The sequence below is a fragment of the Malus sylvestris genome, chromosome 15 (genome assembly GCF_916048215.2).
Source record: "Malus sylvestris chromosome 15, drMalSylv7.2, whole genome shotgun sequence".
In the NCBI taxonomy this organism is placed as follows: Eukaryota; Viridiplantae; Streptophyta; class Magnoliopsida; order Rosales; family Rosaceae; genus Malus; species Malus sylvestris.
Genome location: NC_062274.1, coordinates 17443119 through 17463900, shown reverse-complemented (window position 1 = coordinate 17463900; position 20782 = coordinate 17443119).

The window sequence follows — 20782 nt, the reverse complement described above, 5'->3', positions numbered from 1 at the left end:
AATTCTTCAATCTTGTTCGTCCAACCAAACATTAAACGGTTAAAAATTAATTTTCTCTTTACCTTCATTATCTTGTTAATCTTCTTTTATCTTCACATTATTCTGTTCATCTTCTTCCATGTTAACACGTGTGCTGGATCAAACATGTGCTTGATGTTAAATTGAAAATATTTCTACATTGTGCTTGATGTTAAAAGCATACGGTTTTCAGTTGTAGGTTTCTATGTAAGTAAACCAGGTAAGTAGATGCATGTTTGTATCATATGCACGTGTAATTTCTTCTAAGAACTCAAATGAAAGTGATTGAGACCCAAATTGTTTACCTACTTGAACTAATTTGTGTGACACAATTGGAATGTCCCAATTATGCCAATTTGCTATCACTTTCATCATTTTTTTTATTTTTTTTATTTTACTTTTTGCAATCGATAGGAAGATTGCGCTAAATTCATTTAAATTACAGGAAGGGAGATTCAAACACAAGACCTCGAGTGCATGAGCGCAGTGGCGAAGCCAGGATTTCTCGGGGGGAGGGGCGAACTTAAAAAATGCAAGGTTAAAGAAAAATGGCAACAACTAAATCTTTTTATATAGTAATGTCTTCCATAATTAATCAATACAAACAAATTACAATTGTTGCCGGCAAGGTTTCATGTCATGAAAATGTCGCATAATAGGCTCATTATCAATAAAAGAAAATACATCTTTCTCAATGTAAACAAGCATGCTATCACTCAACCATTGATCTCCCATTTTGTTACGCAATGGTGTTTTCATATTCATATGAATACAACTAAGTAATTTAACTAATCATATTCATATGAATACAACTAAGCCATTCAACTAATCATCCATCAAGATTCAAAGAATTCAAATTTTGATTTTCATCCTAAAAAATAATTTCATAATTTCATTCAAAATGTGGCTTATTACCAATAAGTTTAGTTAAAGATGACTTTTGACATGCCAATTTATCTATATGTACAATTATACATACACATGATTCTTCTAATTCCCAACAATTCGTATCAATAATTTCACCCTAAAAAATAATTTCATAATTTGTATTAAATAACTATGACATGAATAATCAATAACCATATATCATTTGATTCACATAATTAAGGTAGGGATTATGCATTTAAGAATTAAAAAATTTACCTTTAAATAGTGATTGGAGCCAGCTCAATCTCTCAGAGGAGAGGAGAGTGGCTCACTGACTTGTGGAACAGAAATTAAAGAGGACTTTGTGGCTTTGGCTTGGCTGCTGGAGTTTGAGGAGCAACTTGGCTGAGATGGATGGTGGCCCGCTCTCTGTGTGTATTGATTATTTGTGAAGAAGACAGAAGAGAAGGATAGAAAAGAGTAAAGGGTGTGTGTGCAGTGTGCGGATGGGGTGTGTGTGGGGGTACAGACAAAAGAAAAAAGCTAGGGTTTCATTGGGGTGACACGCGGAAGCGGTCCCCCACCCCATTATAATTTTTTTTTTAAATTCCACTATCAAAACGGCGCCGTTTTGATTTAGTTTTTTAAATTTTTTTTTACCAGGTCCAAAACGGCATCGTTTTGGCCTGGTTTTAAAAAAAAAAAAAATACAAATGCAATCTGCACTGCAGATTGCCCAGAAAAAACCCAGAAAAACAGAGGGCTCTGCCTCTGCGTGAACGATTATTTTCCGGCGAGGCGCGCGAGGGGAGTGGCGAAGACCTGGGGTCTAGTGGTGTTTCCCGGCGAGGGGAGTGGCGGCCGCTACTCCTCGCTCCCACGTGGCTTCGCCACTGCATGAGCGAATGCTCTTAACCAATTAAGCTATAAGCAACTTACATGATCTTTTATAATGGGTAAATCACATTTGTAAACTTGGTTCTTTAAGTTAGGGAAAATATTTATGTGTTTGGGTTTCAATGTTTCCGCTCTTCAATTTTCAGTGTTTCTTCAAGTTGGTTGTATTGCCTTAATATGTACATATCTCCACACATGACTAATCACGTGAGAAAGAGATATGGAAGGAGAACATTGAAATGGACTAAGCTAGGGTCGGACTAGTTTTCTAAATTTAGTAACCCTTATTTTTTGGGGCATGATGAGAGATGAGTGGTGAGCATTTGCATTATGTTTGAGGATGAGGTCCACAATATCGGGTTGATAACGTATTTGAGTTGTTATCAAGTCCAAATTTTAGAAAAGCACACCCAACAACGGATTTTTTGAAATTTTTCTCTTGAATTTAAATGAAGCTCGCACACCATTTTTGTATAACTTTTTTTTAGTTTCCTTCTGTGCTTAAGACTCTTTGAAGCATATTTTTAAGGATCTTGCACCGTGACATCCATGCTCGTCGGGAAATAGCATGAAGTAGCTAGGTAGGTGCAGCCAGCCCCCACTTTATTTGTTATCATGATAGGCATACTTTCTAATTTTGATTGGTTCCTCATATCAGCAGTCAGCAGAGCACTAAATGAACGACAAATGGCAGCTCACATGGATGAATGGAGTTTTCACTCCAATTTTTATGGGGGCTTATGACTGGATTGGTAAACAAAACAAATGACATTGATTGTAGAAGATGAATTGCTGATAAGTGAACTCGTCTCTTTGAATCCCTACAAAAGGCTAAGATTCATATATTCTCTTATCCCAAAAATTAAAAATCTTTCACCTTTACGTTCATTTCTTACTTTTTTTTTTGTCAAACAACTAATTTCATTAAAGATAAAACACACTAATACAAAGTGAGGCAAGTCTGAAGAAAATCCACAACATTGAAGTCAAAGTGCAGCCCATTATGAAAGTAAAGTAAGGAAACCAGCCCCAAAAGTGATCCCAAAGCAAAGCCTAAACCCTAAATCTGAAAACGAGAAAAAACCTCCTCGACCAAAATAGTTGCACCACCATTGCCAAGCCACCACCACTAGTAAGAAGAACCAACGTACCGAAAGGATGAACGGAAAATGGGGTGGACAAGCCACCCGCGCTGAAAGCTCTCCCATAAACATACCAAATAGTGTGAATTGAACTTTAGAAGCCACAGAAACCCAAAGCATGCCTCCAACCAAAGTGCATGGAGGAAGAACTCGAGGAGTCAAATAACCAAACCAAGTGGGCATAAGCTCGCGACTAGGAACAACAATTAGGGAAGGAAAAAGCATGAAACTCATATCTGCAACAAGATTGCCAACAATTGAGACAAAACTCAAGGAAATTGAGACAAAACTCAAAGAAAATGAGACAAGCTCAAAACAACAATTTGGGAAGGAAAAATCATGAAACTCATATCTGCAACAAGATTGCCAACAATTGAGACAAAACTCAAAGAAAATGAGACAAGCTCAAAACAAAACTAGAAAACAAGGGCCAAAGAAAAAGAAAAGGAAGAAGAAGGGGTTTAGGGAAGAAGGAGAAGGGGAATAAGGAAGGAAGAAATGGGTTGCTACCAACCCCACCCAAGAGGAAGGGCTGGCGGCTAAAAGTGAGATTGATTTGGAGGTTATGGGCTTTGGGAGAGGGGGGAAGCGGCACATTAGGGCTTTAGAGAGAACAGAGAGTGGTAGCTTTTAATTGTCCCCATTCATTTCTTACTTTAATATGCTATGAATTTGTTTAGTTGTTCAACTCTATTTTAAACATCAAACAAGCCTTTAGTCTGTCTTGTTTCCTTATTGCTATGTTGTAAAAGAGATACTTTCATCCCTGATTTTTTTATCACTCTTTTTTTTATCTCTCTCCTCATGCAACATGTGACATGAGAAGAGAGATAAGATGAGAAGAAAGAAATTGGGGGAGGGGAGTACATTTCATGTTGTAGCTAAGAGAGCAATATTGGAGAAGAGGTTCATCCTCAACACCTCTTTGTGCAACAGCTCTCACACACATTTTCACAACTCTTCCCCACGTCTTTGTAATGCTATTATTTTTGTGGGATTTGCAAATATCCTATTTTTTGTGGCTTGCTATATTTCATAATCTTTTCCAATCCTTATCAAATTACAAAATTAAAGCCAACTGTTGGCACAACACAATATATATAGCTTGCCATCGTGCAAAAATTTGTTTTGATGCAATGTTTTGAATATCTTTTTGTAAAACATGTTTTGCAAATTTGCAATCGACTCTGACTAAATTTTTTTTATTTAATAAATCATCTTGAAATTTGCTAATGCATAATACTATAGATAATATTTATTTCTTAATAGTACTATAATTACTTTGTGCTGGATTTCATACTCTTGAATGGAAGCGAACAATTTGTTCAGGAGATCTGGAAGAGATTGACTGTTTGAGAATACCCCCGTAATCAATTTTAGAGGCATCATTTTCAACAATTTTGAAGGAATTAGGAGTTGGAATGCCAAGACAGAGTAAAGTCTTAACATGTGATTTGATTTGTTTGACTATGGAGGTATGAGTATTGGACCATGATGAGGGATTTTCTTTTAGACGATAAAACAAGGGTTTGCATTGTTGTCTAAGATGTGGATAAAATTCTGCAACATAATTTAAAGATCCTAAAAATCTTTGCAATTGGGTTTGGTCAGTGATTTCATCTAGGAATTTATCTGCAAATTGAATTACTCTATCTATTGGTTAAATGGTTGACTAGTGGATATTGTATCCTAAAAATCTCATTTTGGTCTGGAATAACTTAATTTTGGTTGCTGAGACAACTAATTCATTTGACTTAATTATCCTAGTAAACATATTTAAGTGTTTACAATGCTCATCTATCGATTTGGAATAAATGAGAACATCATCAATATAAACAATTGAGAAATGACTGTATTGATTAAATATTTCGTTCATGATATTCTGAAACTCACTGGTTGCATTCTTAAGACCGAATGACATTACATTCCATTCATAGTGACCAAAAGGAGTGACAAATGCTGTTTTGTATTTATCATCCTCATGAATTTGAATCTGCTAAAGACTTCATGTCGAATTTTGAGAAGATTACAGTTTGACTAAGTCTCTTAATTAAATATTTTTTGTTAGGAATTGGATACTGTATCCATTCTAAGACTTCATTAAGAGGTTTGTAATTAATGAATAACCTAGGAGTTCCTCTTTCTAATTTAGCGTTTTTCTGGACATAGAAAGTAGGACAAGACTATGGTGATTTACTTTTCCTAATGATTAATTTATTGAGAAGTTCTTGGACTTTTGTTTTGCAAAATTCCATAAATTCTTGACTCATTTGGATTGGTTTGGCTTTTGTTGGTATTTTCTTTTCATTAAATTCCTTATTGTAGGAAGTTTAACAATGTGTTTTTTTCTGTGCCAAAAGCGTTGGGAATATCCGAACAAATTTCATTAACAAGTTTCTTTTGAAAGTTGTCAATGCTGTGTAACAAAGATTTGTTTGCTAATTGTTCTTCAATTCTTTTGTAATTAATTTCTTCTTTTAAAAAATTAATTTGTTGTGATTTTTTGGTAACTAGATTGATGGTTTTTGAGATGTTATCTTTTTGTAATTGTCTTAATTTTTTGAGATCTGTTTCCGTGCATAACTCAAATGTTATTTTTTTGTCCTAACATTTAGGTGGTTATACGGTTATCGTGTACCTTAAAAGGATATACGAGAGCTATGAAGGGGAGACCTAAAATGACTGGGTTTGAAATATTTTTTATCAAAACAAATGGAGTTTTAAAACAAACATTGTTTTGACAGACATGAGCTTTTGGGATTTCATATTTTAATTGCATTGGTGACTGATTTGCAGCACTAAGATTTTCTGTTGATTTATGAAAATACTTAGTGGGAATTAAACCTTCTTGAATACAATTCAAGTCTGCACCTGAGTCAATTAATGCAATTGTTTCTAACTGGCAGTCTTCAATTATTATTTTTATTTTAGAATATCATTTTTGGATCCTAATTTTTTGTAGTAATCCTAAAACTAGGTTTTTTGTCGGATTTTCTATGGATTTGGATTTTGATTCTTGGTCTGAGGAAGAACTATTGTGTTCTTCATCATTATTGCTAAAGAGTGCTTGTGTTTGGATAGTACTGAGATGTGAGCAAATTTTTATGTTTTCTGATTTTAAGGACTTAATTTCTTCCTTAATTTTGTTGACTTCTTTTTGTAGATCTTTGATCGTATTTTTTGGGCCACTTGGGGTTGACTAGTACTGACTTCTTCAAGAGAGACTAACTTCTTAAGTTTCTTTAAATAAAATGACTTTAATTCAGGATCATCTATTTTGCTGATTAACTTGATAAAAAGATCTTCTTGTTTTTCTTGTTTATTGAAGACTTAAATCTCTTTACAACAAGTATCAGTGCATCCTATTTTTATGTCGGGGGATGAAAGACTACTTAAGGAATCACTGGAAGAAGATGAATAAAACCTAAATCATCTTCGGATTGACTATGGTTTGTATCTCTTAATTCTAAGACTTGGATTAGCTGGGTTTTCTCTTCTTCAAAGATTTTCAATTGGTTGATTGTTTTCTTGACTCTACATTTATTTGCATAATGACCAAATTTGCCACACTTGTAGCAATTTCCTTTTTGTTCTTGGTTTTTGGAATGAAATTTTCCTGAGGGTTTCCTCTTCCACTTGTTGGACTTGGGTTTATTGTAAAATTTATTTGTTTCAAAATTCTTATTTTTGAATTTGTTATTTTTGGGGTGTCTCCTATTGGAGTACCTATTTGGATACTTACTATAGGCTTCTGATTTTTTCTTTTTGTTGGACGAAGCAATAGGAGGTAATCCGTATTGTTCACAAAATGTGCCTAATTCATATTTGGCTATTGACCTGTCTTTGTTGACTTGTTTTGTAATTTTCATATCAATACACATTTTCAATCCTTCTTTTTGGATAATATTAATAATATTTCCATAAGTAAGGGTATGATATGGTATGGTATCTTCTTCATTAACTAAAACATTTCTAATTTTATGGGCAAATAGATTTGGTAATCCATTAATGAATATTTCTTTCCAAAATGGTTGATTACTATCATCTCTAAGCATGACTCTAGACATGAAAACATCTTTGTACTATCTAAAATCACTTAGGGTTGGACATCTTAAATTACTAAGTTGGTCATGAATTTTGGAGGTGACATTACTGAGTGTCCCTATGAAATGTTCTATAACGGTGAAAAGTAATGTGTTGACTGTATCTGGGACTCCTTGTATCTGGGACTCCTCGTCCTATATGCTCATCAAAGATGGGTGTTCCATCTTCGTTTCTTTTTACTGCATTTTTAATTTCATTTCTTGATTGTTCAGTGAGTTGTTTTTCCCACCAGGAATGGAGCATTCTTGTAAATCCAGTGACTAAAAGGTCGACAACTTGAGTTTGACTGAGGTTATGGTTGGTAATATAATTGTTAGCAACCATTGAGATGTGTTGTAATTTGTTTAAAAGTTCTTGTTTTGATAATCCATCTATTTTCCATTCATAGAGTTTATCAGTTGAGATTGAGAATTGGTTTTGGATGTTTCTTTCCTCAAATTGAATATCTGGAGGTGTTGGCCTTGGATACCAATTTTTGGTAAGAGTTGTTGGATTGACTCTTTTGTTTGTGATTCATTTGAGTTTAAGATTTTGAAAAGCTTCTTCTACTTTTCTGATGGAATTTGTTTCACTCTCGCCCTCTGAATCCCACATTGCAGAAGTTGTTTCTAGTTAAGATTCATCTGGGTGTTGTAAAACATTGACTGTTTTTTCTTGTTTTTTTCTCTTGTAACATTTGATCTATTTTCTTACTTGTGGAAATTGTTTTCAAAGCCATTGTGCTAGAGAAAGACTCTGGGAAGTTAACTAAGGGTTTTTCCCTAATTGTTGGTTTTAGGTGAGAAAGTCTATGTATTATGGTTTCAATTTTGTCTAACTATTTTCCTATGGTGTGTAGACTCTGGTTTGTGAAATTATTTTGTTCGATGACTGCATCTTCTTTTGGAAGTTTGAAAGGAGTGGTTGGTACTTGTGTGTTTGCAGTTGTAATTAAAATTGATTCTTGTGGAGAGTGACTAGAAGAAACTATGGTTTTGTCTTCTTTAACCCAATTTTCATTGGTGATGACTTTTAATTTTTTTTCAGACTCGTAATATTTTTCAACGAAATCAAAGAAAAATACTTCAAATCTGTGCTTTTTCTTGAAATTGGTCCATTTATTGTAAATATCCAATTTTTCTTCTTTTGTATATTTATTTCAAAAAATATTCTTTCTGGAATATTTGATGTTGCTTCAATGTCAGCATTGAGTTTCTTCCGTCGAGGTTTGAATGATTTATTTAAGACTAGTAATTAGTGGTTAATTTGACTTGCTTTAAAGTCAGATTCTGTTGGAGAGGTTTGCTCTCCTTGGTTTTGAGTATTGGGCTGATATCTTGGGTGAGTCACCTGAGAGGTTGTTTCTATTGATTTTAGTTTTATGTTAATTAGGTCATTAATTAATTCTTGTTGGGTGACTGCTGAGCTAGTTTCTACTGCTTTTAATTTTCTATTGACTAAGGAATTGATTAAATCTTGATCTTAACCCACCATATGTTTAACAACCCACTTCAAAAATTATGTACTAAATTATGAAAATACCCTTGTGTGGATATTGTACCCAAGCCACTTTCTTTTCTTTCCTTACCCCTGACCTTTCTCCCCTTCTGGAGAACCCATTCTCCCTCACAATCCCTGTAAACCCCATTGTTTATTTCCCTCCCGTGACACATTATTCCTCGTGTTCACTCTCTCCCATATCTCGAGCTCATTCTCTCCCTCAAGATCTTTGCAACTCTCAGCTCTCTCTTTCGTCACAACGAGATCGGCGAACCCAGGGAAATGAACCTCCGATGAGTTTTCCTAAATTTTCCGGATGGGTAAACTTTAGATCTCCTTTTAATCATTGTTAATGATGCATGGATAATGTTTAATGGGTTTCATCTTGTTTTTATCAAGGTTTTAAGAATGAAATTGGCGCGGGGAGAGTTCACCCATCTCCGACGAACCGTGATTGTTGAGGAGGTTTTCCGATCACCTCTAGTCATTCTACGGAAAACCCAAGGTATAAAAATACTTCTCTTACCTTCCTCTACGTTTTGGTACCTATATAGAAGCCTAAGTCATGTGTTCGCTATCGGCCGGAGCTATAGAAGCTCCGATGTTCTTCTCTGGTGAGCACCAGGCCTTTAGGCCGTAATCTGGGTTTTCGGCATATTTTGGTGATGGTGCACGTGTGTGTTATGTGTGTGTCGTGCGTGTGTGTGGGTATGTGCATGCACGTGTGTGTCATGTGTGTGTGCATGTGTGATGCGCATGTATGTGTGTGTGTGCATTCACGTGTGTGTGCTGGTGTGTGTGTATGTGTGTGTGTGTGTGTGTGTGCATGCACGTGTGTGTCATGTGTGTGTGCATGTGTGATGTGCATGTATGTGTGTGTGTGCATTCATGTGTGTGTGCTGATATGTGTGTGTGTGTGTGTGTGTGTGTGTGTGTGTGTGTGTGTGTGTGTGTGTGTGTGTGTGTGTGTGTGTGTGTATTGTGTGGGTTTGGGCTCAAGCCCAAACCACCTCCTTTTATTCCTAAATTATCCAAACCCAAAACCCAATAAGTCCTAACCCTATTTAAGCCCAAAATCTTTAAGGACCCAACCCACATGCTAAAATCCCAACTCATTTGATTGGCTTTGGTTATTGGATTAAGTCCAATAACTTTTTGGGGACCCGGCCTAAACTTTGGGTTGTAATAATTAAACACTTAAGCCAATTATTTTAAACCTAATCTTATTGGTGTTTAGGTGCAACTGTGGGAGGTGATCCAATTCATCCTAGTTCAAGTGGCTCTCCAATAGTGGAATACATGTGAGTGGACCCCTTCTAAAATTATATGATTTTACGGTTTAATTGCATAAATGAATTGCATGCCTTACGAGTTTATGATTTGATTTTATGTTAAGCATGCTTATTAAATATGTAAATTTTCGTCTCGTGTTTTTGGTGAGGAATTAATTGTTGGCCTATATTGACCTATATTTTAATATATCGTATTTTCTATAAAAACCATGAACTGGTAGACTATCTGATGGATGACGATAGGATGCTAGAACATGTTTTAGAAACCCCTATTTATAGTATAGATGATTGATAACTTTATACTATGAAGTGGTTATTTTTTAGAGGCGTAACTATTTGTGCGTACCTAGTAGACACTATGCCACCTGGGGCGAGGATCTGATGTTGGCAGACAGGCCGGGAGAAATAATCCCTAGCGAAAGACTGAGGGACACGGAGACAGGCATTGGGCCGGGAGGGAGTTATCTCTGGCTACTGGCACAGAGACTTAGGTGCAGGCATTGGGCCGGAACTATTATATTTATTCAGTGATCTTACTAGCAGCACACCGCGCTTACGGGACGATCTACGAGACAATACACGCGATGATTTATATGATGTTTTTCCGCGTTATACCTGTTGAGATGTTTTATGGCATGCTAGAGTTTCAGAAAACCTATCACTTATTTATGCTAGTAGTTTACATTATATATAAACCTGGGGGTTAGTATGTTCATAACTGTTTTTATATTATGTGTATATATATATATATATATATATATATATATATATATATATGAACTTGGTCCACTCACCCTTGTTTTGTGCCCCCTTTCAGGATTTAGAATCTAGGCATACGATCCCGACGTCAACGTTTTCACATTGGCATATTCGAGTCTTCTTAGTGTAGGACCTACATCCTCTTATTTATTCAATTATATATTAATTCTTTTAGAACTCTAGTTAGTTGTATGCTCTGAACATGTTCCAAAGTTTTAACTCATTGTATTGAAATTCATAACCCTTATTTACTTATTATTCTTAGCTTTTGTATCAATTAATGGCTTTCGTCACCCTCGGGTGTCGGTCAGCACGTGCCTATCCTGGTATTCGAGGAATATCGGGATCGGGATGTGTCAATATCGGTTGATGTGAATCCAGAAACAGAATTCCTACTTGGTTCTAAAAATTTGTGTGACTGGGCTAACTCATGTAAGTGGACACTAGATTTTCTGGCTTAACGGTCGAAGTTGATTTTAACTGTTCCATCAAAGTATTGTTCTATGTTGTCTAGGTTGACTAGACTATTTTGGATACTAACTGGCTCACTTTCATTAATCAAACACCAATCTGAAGGCAAACTGATATCTGACCACCTAATGGTTATAGGTATTTTGATGTTGGTGTTTCTTGATTAGTTTGGATTAGGAGTGTATGGTCTCTAGGACTTTTTACTAAGGCTTGGAAATTCATGTTTGTTCCTATGACTTTATAGTAGACTTTGAAAATTAAAGCTAATGGTTGGACTCCTTCAAGGACTTGGTACCCTGAAATTTTGATGTTTAATGTGAGTGCTTTCATCATGTGAGGGTCTGAAACACTTATTGTGAGATATGGGAAACAATTAAAATGAATTGGTCCGTTGTAAAAACTTGACTCAATCATTCCAAGAAGCTATCACTAAACTCAGTGAATTTTGCATCTCGGAGACATAACAACATAGAGGTATTGAGGCCTTTTTTTGTTAAGGGCTTGATTGCTATTTGGACTAGACCTATATGAATGTAATTGTAACCATCTTTTCTATGAGTTTTGATTTGTTTTGGTGTGAATAACTAAAAAGTTTCATGTTCTTTACTAATAGCATAAGCTTTTTCAACTGTTTTGACATGATGTTCACTTCTAAAAAATGCTACTGACCATTTCATTTTGTAAATATTTTTACTAGAAATCTTGGGGATATTCCAATTTCCAAAGTCAACATTGTCATATGTTTGAAATTCTAATTTTTGTTCTTCATTTACTATGTTTGAAATTCTACTTAAACTGGATCTGGAGCTAGTGCTAGCAGTTGAATTAGATCTAAATAATCTACTCATATTGCTCAAAATGCAGGTTTTCAATATGCATAAATCTTACTGGCTTTACCTTCCTTGCGTATTTGCTAAACTCCCTATCCGCTCATGCCAATCATATGGACTTATTATTTGGAGCACGCCTTACTGTTTGGGTTGAAAGTAAACAATCATACTTAGAAGGTTAATAAATAAGATAAATTGTAAATGAAAACTAAAGGATGAAGAAATGTAATGATTATAAAGATGATAATTCAATTACCACTTACTTGGCAATGATACCAAACGGGGTGGAAGATCTAATGATAATAACGATGAGAACAATTAAACCAAGGGCAATGCTGATCATAATTGAATGAACTGTTTATTGAATTATTGGTAATTTGATGCGGAGGATAACCAGTATTAAATATGCCATGAAACCAATTGTTATAAACAAATAGAAAGAATTGAACAAATGATTGGTCTGTGTTTACCTTGAATTTGAGATATTCGATTAATTGACTGTGAGTAAGGATTTTATGCCATTCAAAATCAATTGTTATGAAAATATTCTTCAGAATGAAAATAATGAATTCAAAATAATGATGCATATATAATTTGAAAATAAGTTTTATTGAAAAACTTACACTAGAACTTACAATTGATTTACTGGCGATTGAGTAAGCAAATAAGAAAATAACTGATGAAAAGGATATTGGTGCACGCATGCATCCTTGACATTTGAAAATTAAAAGTATTTACAATTTTTTATTTCTTTGGATACAGTGTGAACTCAAAGAAAACTTTTATTGAGAAATTGTGGAAATTCCAAACTTAAAACTTTCTCCTCTGTAGTCCACTTCTTATAGACTTGAAAAAGGAGTTGGATGATGACTTGCTTTCACTATTGATGAACAGTGAAATGTGTTGGAATAATTGCTACTTTCACTGTAGAACATGGATGATTGAATGACTTCAAGCTTTATCAGAATCATTGGTGGGAACGTGCTGGTTGACTGAATAATTCCATGTTTTGTCAAAATTATTGGTGCGAACAATGCCTAAACGCTTCACATGGTGATTTTGGAAAGATGACTGAAGTAGTCTCGTGACTTTATGCAAATAGGTCTTGGGAATCTTGGTAGTTGACCCATTTGGCTGACTGTGTTTTTTGGCTTGCTGAGTTAACTGGTTGCTGTAAGGATGCTTCTGAAGATTCAGATTCTGCGGCTTCTTCTTCTTCAATATGGAGCATCGCTGCTTCTGCAAGTAATTATTAAGCTAGGTCTTTTAGTTAGGTGGTTTTTTATTTGCCTTTTGAGCTAGTTGACTTGGATGACTTGGTTGTTCCTTTGAGTGATTATGATGGACTAAGGTCTGATAATGACTGTTCTTGGATGGTTGACAGAGATGAATGTGCTGACTGCACCGGAATTACTGAAGATGGAGTAATGAGAAATTATGTGAAGACCAGACTGATGGTTGAATTTATCCCACCACTTGACTCATCTTGCTCTGTAGACTTCACCTGTTTCAACTTCATAATTCCATTTAGGGGTGGTTCGGTATAGGATACCATACCAAAACTAGTATCCCGAATCCCAAATTGAAATTTTTTGGGACATGAATTGTAAGACCAATCCCAAGCCAAATTTTCAGGAATCCCAAATTTCGGGAATCCAGAAATATTTTCGGGATTTCGGGACAAATCGGGAATCCCAAATTTAAATATGAAATTTTGAATTGTTGTTCAAATATATAATGCAAGAATACATTCATGAACTAGGAATGTCATTTCATTCACACTACCATTTAATCTAAAACTAGCATGCCTGACTGTTTTTATCAGAGTCAAAATTCAAATTAATTAAACCCTTTTTGCAATCTGTTGAGAGACAAAAGAATCAAGCCTTTTGAAATCAGCAGCATGGCAGCATCAATAATAAAATCCAAATGTATATCAAACAGAACATGAAAAATATGCAAGGTGTAGGGCATTCCAGGTTGCGGAGCATGAATTAGAAACTACTAGCATCAATTATAAAAGAATAATGTATATAATATATATGTATAAATATAAATATATATATAATAATTAATATTATATATTTTTGGTTCGGTATGGGATTCCCAAAATATTGAGAAACCAATCTCGAATCACGTACTGAAATTTCGGAATCGGTTCGAGATAGCATCCTGAAAACTTCGGGAATTTCGGTTTGGGAAATTTTTGGTTTGGGATCGGGATTTTTTCGGCTCGGTTCGGGAATTTGGGATTTTTTTTCCACCCTTAATTATACTTCATGATCCATGAGACTTTGTACTTGGCCATGAATATTAGGAGAAGTGTAATTCTGTAGTCGAATCGGCTTTTGTCAAATTTTTTCTGGAAACTGGCAGAGAGGACCTGCATAAGCTCTTCTGGTATGAGACTGGCTGTTAGGCCGTGAATTGACCACCATTTAGGGAACCATGCAGGAAAATTTAATTTGAAACTTTTGTCAAAATTAATGAACCATGAATGACTAAAATCTTCTGTTTGATGGAGAAAGATGTTAGTCCATGCATCAATATAATCAAAGTAATTGTAATGGTTATTGGGAATGTGGATATATTGGGTATGAAGAGGTTTGGTTTTGTAAAGGGGGATTCCCCAATCTGATTTGGTTAAAAACTTTCCAATGTAGAGAGAATGGTAGAATATTTTGTTTTCATGAGTTTTGCTTAGAGATGTTTGATTGAAATAGACTCAGTTTCGCTGAGGATGGCTTGATAGTATTTAGTGTTTTATGTGGTTCTGTAGGATGATAGTGGAAATTGGGTGGAAAGACTGTTTTGACTATTTTTTCTGATGCTTGTTCTTGATTGAGATTGAAAGGGATATTGAAAAGATATTCACTGGGATTTTTCTTGACATATGATGATGTTTTGGTATAACTAACTGGTTGGGCTGATGATGATTAAGATGTTGGGGTTGAATAAGGATCATATTGACTGACTAATGCTGTTTGATAGTTGAGACGTGGTGTTTGGTAATTTGGCCTAAGGTTTTGTTGGAAATTTGAGTAGTTTGAGTAGAAATTTCCTTGTCCCACATTGGCCATTCCCAAAAGATTTTATCACTTTATAAGGTTTTGTCCGTTAAAGAAAGTGATTAGAGTAATAGGCCTGGAGACTAAAATTGGGCTCACCCTTGGGGTTGGGCTTTGGGGTGTAAAACACAGAGCAAAACACCCTTCTGAAGAGATGTCTCCCAACAGTCACACCCCATTCTCATACCTGTTGCAAACAGACATCTATCTGCTATATATTCATACATCTGCATAGCATTTAGCACATAGAAATATAAAATTTCATCTTCTACATTCATAAACCTTCTTACTGAGAGAACCACATTAATATTCGCCAGAAGTCTATTTTCCGGTGCTGGAATTTCTGACTTAGATCGTTGAATCCTGGTGGAACAGACGTCCGTAGAACTACAAGCACAGAGTAGGGACGAAATTTCTGTTTCAAGGACATTGCGGTACGCAAGCCTCGATCTTCAAGTTGTCTGTTTTATAATTCATATTCTAGTTTATATTCTGTTAGTTTATATTGCATTTATTATTTATTAGCATATATAAGTTATCATAGATTGTTGACTTATATCCAACAGGTTTCCTATTGTGGAACCTAAAGGAGTGAAACGGTTAGTAATGGCTAAGGTCGATGAAGAATCCGTACTTGATTCTTGTTTGACTAGTGGTGGTCGTGGAGTGGCTGGAAGCCTCATCTGATCAGGTCTTCTTGCTTTCATTCTTCCCTTGCAGAAATTCTCTGGTTAGAAAATCAGGATGCAATTTTGACTACCTTTGATGTATTCGATTTCAAAATAAAAAATACTTAATATAGATTGCCATCGTGCAAAAATCTGTTTTGATGCAATGTTTTGAACATTTTTTTGTAAAACATGTTTTAAAGATTTGCAATCGACTCTGACTAAAAGCTTTTGATTTAATAAATCATCTTGAAATTTGCTAATGCATAATATTATAGATAATATTTCTTTCTTAATAGTACTATAATTACTTTGTGCTGGATTCTATACTCCTGAATGGAAACAAACAATTTGTTCAAGAGATCCGGAAGAAATTGCCTGTTTGAGAATATCTCTGTAACCAATTTCAGAGGTATCCGTTTCAACAATTTTGAATGAATTGGGAGTTGGAATGCCAAGACAAGGCAAAGTCTTAACATATGATTTAATTTGTTTGATAATGGAAGTACGAGTATTGGACCAAGGTGAAAGATTTTCTTTTAGACGATCAAACAAGGGTTTGCATTGTTGCCTAAGATGAGGATAAATTCTGGAACATATTTTAAAGTTCCTAGAAATCTCTGTAATTGGGTTTTGTCAGTAATTTCATCTGCGAACTTATCTGCAAACTGAATTACTCTATCTATTGGTTGAATGGTTGACTGGTAGATATTGTATCCTAAAAACCTAATTTTGGTCTGGAATAACTTAATTTTGGTTGCTGAAACAACTAATCTATTTGACTTAATTATTCTAGCAAACATATTTAAGTGTTTCTAATGCTCATCTATCGATTTGGAATAAATGAGAACATCGTCAATTTAAACAATTGAGAAATGACTGTATTGATTAAATATTTCGTTTATATATATATCTGGATTGATTTGTGGGTTGACTGGTGGGTTGTTTAAGTGTATAAACACAAATCATATCCCTCTTTAGGTGTGCCTTCTCAAAGCTTGTGTCTGAAAAATTCAAGAAAATTAAAAAAAAAAAATTGAAAAGAAAAGAGTGTGAAATGTGAAGTGTGAAGAAACACAAATCAGAAGGTTCTTCTTTGTTGGCTGCCTGTGAGAGTTTGTACATGCAGACATGCTCTGTTTCTTCCTTGTGCTCTCAGTCTCAGACTTTCATCCAACTAAGGCGTTGGTTTTCATAATCTAAGAAAAAGCACTACTGAATATCAAAAGTGATTTTCACGCTCTAACTTTCAGCTCAACATACTTCTACTTATTTTTTTGTCATTTAGAATTACAGAAGAGTCCCATAATTTGAATACATGACAAAGTATAGAACGAGAAAATGAATGTACGAAAATTATTTTCTTTTAAGTTTTAGGATTTTCCCAACCATGTGGGAACTTTCGTATTTGATTACATGTATGTGTGCCTTCCATTATATACTCCTGTGAAAATTGTGTACATTAATAAAGTAGGACTTGGGCTCTAATTCTATCCAAATTAACTTATACTTATTTTTAGAGTAGTGCTATTCGTACATCTTTCTTCTTCAATTTATTTCACTGGACGGCCGGAAATTGAAAGTATGTTTCAGAAGTAAAATAGGTGTGTAGATAGCACCACCATTTTTTTATAGTTAGGGAAATACTTATACTTGTTTTCTAATTTCACGGCTCTCTTTCTAATTCTACTATGTTGTACAATAATCTAAACTATCTAATATTCTTGGGTCATCCTTTAAAGATCATAATACAAAAAACTAATTGAGACCGAAATCATTTAGTCATCTAATAAATAGATGCATCATGTTTCTCACATAAATACTAATTTTTCTGACAAAGTTAATTGAATGGCTAAATAACAAATGGCGTCTTACCGCAGTGGCAGAAAACAATCATGTACTATGGTGTGGGTTTGATTCCCTCCCTCCTAACAATTAATAATTTAACCAACTAATGCTATCGTTTGTCAAATAAAAAAAAATGAATTGCTAAATATTTGTAATTTACAATTTAACCCACAAACCCATTAACTTTTAAAGAGTTGATCCTTAAAAGATGACTGGGTTCTTAACCGATCTTGATCATCAAGCAACAATGCATAATGAAAAAAACAGAGCCAAAAAATAAAACAAAAATATTCGAGTGATAAAGTTGCTAACATTCCTTTAATTATACAGTAAGGATCCAAATTTGACCATTTTCCTATTTTACCTCACCATCTATTCACTTAGGCTAATCCGAACGATTAAATTGAGCTTTTTCTTGATACAAAAAAATCGTAGTGAAAAGTTCACTAAAACCTATTTGACTTGCCATATAAAACACACACACACACAAAACCAATGTTCTAAAAATCCCTGCCTAGCATTAGGTGGGGCTTAGGCGGCCCAATTAATGCTTAAGAGTTTGAAAATTAAAAAAGAACACCTAGACCTACTAAGACACCCGCCTAGACCTTCTAGACACCTGCTTAGCTTGCCCAGACCCGCCAAAGTCGCAACTCATTTAAACAGAAAATAGATCACTTTCATTTTGCATTTTATTTTTTTAATAAATTGTAGGAGACTTGTTGTATACTTAAATGAACACACATTACATCATTGTTCCCCATGTTTTCATTATGTTCCAACACTTCATAATATATATTTCATTCTATTTTATAGTTTATGATGAAATTATATATATTTAAAGTATATACATACACTTATTTACACGAAATATAATATATTTATTTAAATATGTCTAGTCCGCTTAAGCGCTAGGCCCGCCACCCACAACCCGACTAATGCCTAGCGTCTTTTAGAATCTTGCAAAAAACACACTAATTACTAAAGACAAAGTTTTGGTAAAGCCGAATCCAAAGGGATCTTTTCGTTGTAGCCCATAGCAGAATTACCTAAATAGGCTCGGCAAATCCTCAGTTCGCGATACTCTAGCCCCAGTATTATTCATGGTTGTAGCCCATTTGTTGTTATGTTGGAGAAGGGGTTGTCCTGATTTTCCATGGGGCCCAAAACAAACTTCCTAATGGCCTAATGGAAGTACATTTTTCTTCCAAATTTAAACTTTCATTGAAGAAAGGAACTCTAGTACAGTGGAAATAATTTTGTCCGTGGCGGTGACGCTCATCATTCATTGATTAAATCTATTTATTGTTGTGTAACTTTTATTTTTGGTCTAGGAAATATTTTAGTTTGACCGTTTAAACCTTATGATTGTTCCATGTCACCTATATTATTATTTCATTCATGTTATAATAAAGGGTTTTTATCATAATTGATCTATGAAATTGACCAACTCAATTAAGATGGTCTTTCAATTTGAAAATCAATCAATATAGTTCATGAATATGGGTGTTGCAAATCAATATCGTCATTCGGTTATATTTCAGTTAAAACTTCTGTTAGTGTGTTGATTTGGCACATGTATGGCTCCCACATAAATTAAAAAATTGAAAAATAATTAATTTTATATTCTAAAAATAATAACAAATAAATTAAAAAAAAACTTCGTGAGTAGTCAGAGGGAGTAATTAGGAGATCGTCCGATCTCTTTGTTCTTTTTTTTTTTCATTTTCAAATTTATTTAAAAGGTGGTGATGGTAGTTTGGATTTGCAGGAACTTAGATGGTGGTGGTTTGGATTTGCAGGAAATTGGATTTGGATTTGCAGGGAGGGAGGAAGGGTGCAGGAGTTTGGATTTGGATTTACAGGGAGAGAGGAAGGGTCCAAGGAGGGAGGAAGGGTGCAATGGAGTAGGGTGCTGACTCAACCTCAGGCGACCCTAGCGACACCACAACTAGACTTGATGTTGTGGACATAGCAGCAGCGCTGCAGACGGAGGGAGGAATCGGACCACGCAATGGTGGACGTGGTTCGGCGAGAACCAGCTAGAATAGCTAGGAATATTTAATTAGACTGGGTCCTATATATGTGCTACGTCAGCCACATATATAGAAAGGAACTCTATATAATGGAAGGACCACATTTATTTTCAGCAGTCGATTAGGGATTACATTGATTGATTTTCAATTTTCTGGACCACTTTGATTAGATGGGTCAATTTTAAAGACTATTTGTTAAAAATCTTATAATAAATTATTATCAATACGATAACTCTAAGCCAAATATTAACTTTTCGCCTACACAAGTTATAACACTTGGTCCAATAACAACACACTTACAATGATTGTCACTTGAAGAAATATACAAATGATTGTCATAAAAATTGTTCACTCAAGTTAGTGGCGAAGCCACAATGGTGTAAGGGGTGCAGTGGCACCTTTGGTCGTAAAAAATTGACCCTAAGTGGGAGAATCCCCCCCTTTCACTAGACTGCTTCTATGTTTATGTAACCAGTGTTCTAGTTAGAGATATGCAAGTTTAGACGAACTGGACGGGGGCAAAGCCGGCCTATGTGGAAAACACCGGATCTTAAAATGTTTTTTTGTTTGTTGCAAAGCATGGTCGTGCACGAGGAAGAAAATGCCTTTTTTTGGTTGAGAAAAATGCTTATTTTATCTTTAACGACGCGTATTCTATTTTTCTCTCTCAACCATATCTTTAAATAACACATGCCTGCATGGGGACCATCCATATTTTATTTTCCTCACTTTCATATTCCTTTTTGCTTTCTCTCTCAACCAATCTTCTTACTTTTTTTTTTCTTCAAAGTAACAATTAATGCAAAAACAGCCAATTAAAAAGCAGTAGAAGTAGTCATGTTTCTAAATTCTAATCCTCCAATCTATCAACAAAAGAATTATAGATTTGATCCCTTTATCAGCCAAAAAATTGTAAAAAAAAAAAAAAAAGCATCATGTAGGGATTTTACCAGGAGTCCATTTTTTTTTATATACTTTACAAATTTTACAAAAGGGCATGCTTGTTGGATCATGCATCTATAGTATATATATACAAAATAGATTACCTATAGATTCACAGTCAATATCTTTCTATGGATAGTAATGGTATCAACACATATGTCTGTGTACGGGGTGGAATAAAAATAAAATAGAAATTTTGGTTATCATAGTTTTTTGGGTTGTGAATATCTTTTGATGTGCTTCATGGTGGATGATAGGTTTTATACTGTTTAGTTTTTACTAAGTGTAATGTTGTGCACCTAGATTTTGTGTTGAACAATGTGAATGTTGTGTTAGAAGTGATACTTATCCTTGTGATTTC